The sequence below is a fragment of the Mus musculus genome, chromosome 10, assembly GCF_000001635.26.
Source record: "Mus musculus strain C57BL/6J chromosome 10, GRCm38.p6 C57BL/6J".
Lineage (NCBI taxonomy): Eukaryota > Metazoa > Chordata > Mammalia > Rodentia > Muridae > Mus > Mus musculus.
In genome coordinates this window covers 53172468-53179287 of record NC_000076.6, presented here as the reverse complement: position 1 = coordinate 53179287, position 6820 = coordinate 53172468, and positions in this window count along the sequence as shown.

Here is a 6820-nt window from a genome sequence, read left to right as displayed (position 1 = left end):
ATTCACACTATTTGAAAGGTTGTGTTCGTACTGGGGGGGGGGGGGGAAAGGCTTTCACACTGAACTTGTCTGTGGCACGTTGTTCTGAGATATATTTAGACAGGCAGCTAATGGGAAGTGAAGTCATTGGCGTCAACCTGAGCAGTTTTGAGTGATTAGGTGAGAACATTGCACACCTGGCCTTTGAGCAGAAAATTATAAAAACAAAATATGAAAAGTATAAATCTTCACCTTTTAGTATTTCAAACTAAAACTGAATTTGCTTTTCAGAAATCCTTATAAAGTAGGTTTCGGGCACAATAGTTTATAATCTGCAGTTACTTGCGTGTGACCTTTAAATTCTCCATGTCAGAGTAGGCAAACTGGCTGCTTCTCTACTTTAATACTTTCCACTCCTTCGCTATCAGAAGACTGCTAATGGGGGATCGGATGTCTCAGCTTCAGCCCAGCAATAACCTTCATCACACATTGTTCAGAACAATTTTCCAACTCATTGACAACATTCTCCAGTTTCTGTTGAGCGATTTCACAAATTGCTTCCATCCTCCTGGCCCCAAACAATGGGTCTTCAACGAGTAAACAAATATTTGCTGCCTGCTTCTATCAGGCCCAAAGCCAAAGTTAATAAAACGCTAATGCTCACCAGAGCTCATGCAGCTCCACACAGACTCACTTCTAGACTGGTTCGTGTATCTTTGATGATCAATATAATGCATAGAAATGGTTGTACAACATTAAAGAATCCTAGAAATATCACTGAAAAAAATTCTCTCTTCCTACCTTAACCTACCACACACACACACACCACACACCACATGTGCATGAGCTCGAACACACACACACACACACACACACACACACAGAGTATGAATTTTCCTAATGCCTAAATTCCTAATTTCCTTCTTCCTTTACCCCTACTGAGATCGACACACAGAACTTATGTCAGCTCCCTTTAAAAATTTGCCTCTTGGTACTCCAAAGCAGGAATGTGTAATCTTTTATTCAGCTGTCTTGTTGTTGTATGTTTAGCTTATTAGCAGTTTTTCAAGGTCATTAGTAAGAGACAAAAGTGGAGAGAAAGCAGGGTTTAAGGGACAGGAGGAAGATGAGTGTCAATGTATGCCATTATGCAGTTTAGGAACTCAGTGTTGGAGCTCAAAGGAGACTTTTTGCCAGCTATTGATAACTGAGAGGGGAGCTCAGGCTACTGTACTTCAGATAGAATGCTGGCAGGTCCACGTGTAGGCTGAAGGTCAGAGAAACTCTCTTCTACTCAAGTGGGCAAAAAGGGCAGAGACCTGCAAATATGGTCAAAGTATTTGTAAATATATTTTGAGTCTGAGATTTATTGCTGGGCACATGGGGCTGGGAGGAAGAAGCTGACCTAACTTCTAAACATCTTTTTAAAATTTTTACCAGTCCTAGTCTTAGGTCAGAGGGTGGGAAGTAAGAAGTAACAGGACAGTTGACACTCCAGATAATCCCTTTATTATATTAGCTAAAGATCCCTGTCATTCAGACTGTATCATTCCTGTCTCTTCCTAGTTGATTTCACTTCTAAACTTTTGGTTGTTTCTTCCAAATTTATGGGAAAAAAAGCCTTCCTCTGCTCAGGTTTGAGGGATGGCAAAATCCTTCTTATAGTCCAAGTATGAGTGCTGACAAATGATTGACCTTTAGCTAAAACCAGTGCGTGCAGAAACTACTGACCACAAATTCTTTCACTCAGATGATTGGAACCTGAGACTGCTCCCTGATAAAGAATGCCTCCTGGGATTAGCTAGTTCGTGTCCTTCATGTTCAGCTGTGGACAATATAACTCACCTCTTATATTTAAGTGTACAAAATAAAAATATTGAGTTTCCAGACTGCTACTAGTATGTTTCCATTAGAATGCATGACCCCACCTAATCCCAGCCTCTTTGTATGTCTGTCTGTGTGTATGTTCTTTCTTCATTCCCTCACTGGCCTCAGCAGGTTTCTAGGACCCAGCTGCATAGGTTTCAGCTCATCATGACCTTCCTCTCTCTCTTTCTGAGTCCCACCTATATCTTAGGTGACCTTGTTCATAGTGTGCATACACAGGAAGACAATGGTTATGGCTCTCAGCTTCAAGTTCAGCATTACTCCTTCCATTCTGTGAGCTTCAAAATCCACACGTATGTTCACATTAATATATCCCAAGTCCACGAACCCACACGACCTTCATTTTCTCTCTTCTCATCCCCTGATATAACCTTTGCAACCTCATCGTGGTCCTCTTGTAGGTAACCAAGGGCCAGCGCCTGGACCTCAATATATAAATGTTCATTTTGAGAGTCTCCTGGCTGTCACTGGCATCCTGTGCTCAGCTTCCTTCACTTGCCATCGGATTTTCAGGGGTCTGCCCTTTGGCTTTCTGTGACTCAGTTTTCATGGGGCTCTAGAGATAACTCTCTTCTGACAAGATCTTCACTTCCTAGGTCCAGGGTCTTATGTGATTTTATATCTTGTGTTCTCAAATCAAAATAGGAGAAATTGACTTTGGTAGCTGAAAGTTTCAAATAAAGTGATGCTGTGGAATAGAACACTGGGGGTGGGAGTAATAATCATGACGGTACTTTTGTTCTTTCTACTGGTTTCAGGAGTGACATTCTTTCCTTTTGCTAAAAGGAAAACTGCAGTGCCATGCTAACAAAGCAAATGTTATGCATCCCATTCAGAGGCAGGATCCTATAAAAGCTCAGAGTTCTGATGTTTGAAGCTTATTCTGTATGTGATATTTTGTTGGCATTAAGCACCCATGTGTATTCCAATGGAGGTTTGAGTGAAAACCTAAGGTTTTACGACCCAGAAAACTCTGTCCTTGGGGATAATATTCAAGGAACATCATGATCTTCCATTGCCCGTGAACCAGCCTAAAAGTTTAAGCAAGGGCATGATTTGCAAAATACCAGCTCTAATTTTAGAAGGAATAAGATGGGGAACAGGCAGAGATGTGAAGTTTAATCAAAGTGCTATCATTTGGAGATGTTAATGAGCCAGTTATCAGGGACCTGGCAGGTCTGGCACATTTGACCTCATTATCTGGGGAGGCACACGATGTTGGATCCAGGCTTCTGGTCACCAGACAGGTGATCCAGAGCCATAGCTGCTGAAAGCCTGTTGGAAACACAATTCCAGGATTCAAGAGGAGCCAAGAAGCCTCTCTACACACTCCACATAGCATGTGATAATGATGTCTATCATACCAGAACAGCACCTGCTTTTTCTCTGACCATTACGCTTGGTACTTGGAGGCTGCAGTGCATGACTCATTATGCAGTAAACACAATATTTATCTTGATTTTAGATTTTTACATTTTTATTTCTTTTGAGAATTTCATGCATAACTTTTATATAATTTCTACCCCCTCTGTTGGCATATTTTTAAATCCTACATTATTGGGTTCTTATATCTCTACCTCTCTTCCAAGCCTTACTTCATCCTAATCCCTTCCAACGCCCTCCTCCCAACACTAGGTAGGAGAGAAAGAAATTTAGAGGGGAAAGGGTTCTCTGCTGATTAGGGGCATTGGATCTCTTGGAGCAAGTCCAATCTTTGTCATCAGAATATCTGACAATGCAGCAAACAAGCAAACCAGCAATCCAGCAACATGAAAAGCAGTAGTAGCATCATTAATAGTGTGAGCAATTGGTGCCTGCTTATGGGACTGGTCTCAATCGATCATTGGTTGGCCATTCCTTCAGTCTCTGCCCCATCTGTGCCCCTGCATTTCTTTTGGACAGGACCGATTTTGGATCAAAAGTTTTGTAGGTGGGTTGGTGTCCCCATCCCTCCACTGGAGGGGGGGTCCTGTCTGCTATTGGAGGTGGTCTCTTCAGGTTCCTTTTCCCCACTGTTGAGCATTTCTGCTAAGGTGACCTGCATTAACTCCTGGGAGCTTCCCTCATCCCAGGTCTCTGGGACTTCCTAGAGAAACCCCCAACCCCACCTAGCTCCCCAACAGTTGCATATTTCCATTTATTCTACTGGCCCTCTGGGACTCTTTCCTGTCTCTCCCCATGACTGATCCTGTCCCCTAACTCCATTGCCCTCCCTTCTCCTTCCCAGGTCCCTCCCTCCCTCTGCTTTCCATTACCATTTTGTGCTTATATACAGGAGCCTAGCAGAGCAGCCCTTTGAGAGGATCTACCCAGGAGCTGACTGAGACAGCTGTAGATACCCTACAGACAAACACTGGACAAAGTTCAGAATCCCCTATGGAAGACGTAGGGAAAGGGTTGAAGGCTCTCAAGGAAATGGGAAGAAGAACAGTATCAACTAACCTGGACTCCTGGGAGTTCCCAGAGACTGTACCAACAACCAAAGAGCATATACAGGCTGGGCTGAGGCCCCTACACATATGTAACAGAGGGTTGTCATTTCTGGCCTCAGTGGGAGAGGATACATCTAATGTTGCAGAGACTTGATGCACCAGGTTGGAGGGATATGGGAGTTGCCCTCTCAGAGGTGAAGGGGAAGAAAATGAGGTGGGGGGGGGTAACTCTTTAGTGGGGACCTGGAAGGGACAGCATTTGGGATGTAGATAGATAGACAGACAGATAGACAGACAGACAGACAGACAGACAGACAGACAGACAGACAGACAGATAGATAGATAGATAGATAGATAGATAGATAGATAGATAGATAGATTATTAAAGATAAGCAGCAGCGGGAACCAGCAACAGCAGTGAGGAGCTGCACCATCTCAGGGCTCTCACATTTACATTCTCTTCAGAGTCCTCCCGAATTAAACTATCTGCTACTGTCAAAAATCACACAGCACCCGAGCACAACACAATCATAGTTAACAGCTGTGGGCAATCTGAAGCAGCCCCCTATTCCACACCTGGGATTAAAACAAAAACATATTCACACACCATAACTGGGTTTTTAATTTGTAGCAGATGTGAAGCTTGGCCTTCATGTGGGTCCCCTAACAGTTGAAGTGGGGTTTTGTCTGACTCTGGTCCCTGCCATTGGATCTCCTTCCCCTAACAGGCTTGCCTAGTTGGGCCTTAGTGGAGGAGGATGACCTTAGTCCTGCTGCAACTTGATACCCTAGGGTAGGGTGGTATCCCAGGGTGGATTCCCCTTCTCTGAGGAGAAGGGGAGAGGGCAATGAGAGGAGAGATTCATAACGGGAGGAGAGGAGGGAGGTGGGGGCTGTGACTTAGATGAAAAGTGAATAAATAAAATAAAATAGAAAGCAAAACTTTCACTACTCCCTTCCAACTCTTCTCATGCTCTCACTCAACTCCAACTCACTCTCAAATTGATGACTATATATGTCATATATCTGACATATACACATGCAGATACACGTATACATATATGTCTATATATACATCATATACATATTCTACTGAGTCTATTTTGTGTTCCCATATGTGCACGTGTTTAGGGTTGATCACTTGGGACTGAATAGCCGAAGGAGATTTTTCCTGTTCAGCAGCTACTGATTGTCAGGTTGCCTTCAGCTAGGGGTGGGGTATCAAAAAAGTTGCAGGGTGTTTCTGCTCTGTCTGGTTTCTGAGGGTGTCCCTGGTGCTTGGGAAGGCCAGCCTTTTCTTCAGAATGGATTCAGTGAGAGTGGGAGGTATTTCAGAGCTGCCGAGGGTCAGTTGGGACTTGAGAGGCCAGAAGAACACGGAGCATCTCTACCAGCGCTCCTTACTGTTTACTCTTGTAGCTGTCTACTTGGCATTAATATTGAAGGCCACAATTTTGGGAGTTGACCTGCTATTTAGTAGAGAGGTACATGTTTTGAAGAATTCTTAAGATACCCATAGATCTAAAATGATTTTACAAAGATGCTTCGTTGTTTTCTAATTAAGCATTGGTAATTGGAGAGGCTTGTGGCATCAAGAGCATCTTCTTTTAAACTTTGACCAAATAAAACAATTCATCTTCAAAGAAAAGAATTGCCTAAAGGCCCCCAAATGATGTTGCCCTCCCTGCTCAAGAACGTCATTGTTAGCAATGCGGAAAGCTTCCCCCAGGTTAGACCTTCCATCTGCAGGCACAAATGGAATACCTTTACTTCTGTTTCCTCTTTGGACAGCCCCCTCCACTTCCTGCATGCACCCCCTGCACCTCCCTGAGAATCTGAAATGGACCCAAGTCATTCTTCATCTGTTCAGGAGTCCAGGCAATCCTACTCAGGGTATTGGCTCTTAGCTTTAGCACCTCTGTCTTGGTGATATGGACACACAGACTTTCAGAGGCAAGAGAGCAAAGGCTTGTCATGGAGAGGGACAATGGGGCTTCCCTATGAAGATTCTGTTAGATGCTTTACCCAGTAAGTATTCAGCCAGTCTGGTGGCTGCTACAGCTGCAGAATCTGGCAGAATCCAGAAGTAGACTGCAAATTGAATTAAAAGATCTCTCCCAGGAAGTCTACAAAAGCTGCACTAAGGATTTTATAGGGAGGTCTCTAGTGAATGCTGCCAGGACCACCACTAGCACCTCCTCCTGGAACACCAAACTTCTGGAGCTAAGCACAAGCTCTGAACAGTGTTTTAGGTACTGGATAGCCACTCCTGGTGCTGGCTCTGTGGGATCAAAGAAACTGCTATTAGCAAAGTTTGACTCAGGTATCCCCTGATAACAGAGCAGAGCCAAGTGGCTCCCAAGTAAACTCCACACAGAAATAGAGCTGGGACTGCATAAGAGAACAAGATTGGTAAGAATCAACATGGAGCATGGCCTGGACCAGCAGGAGGAAGACAGTAGCGTGGCTCCACCGAGAGACTAAGCAACATCTGGGGAGCGATCTCATTATCTTACCCAGTT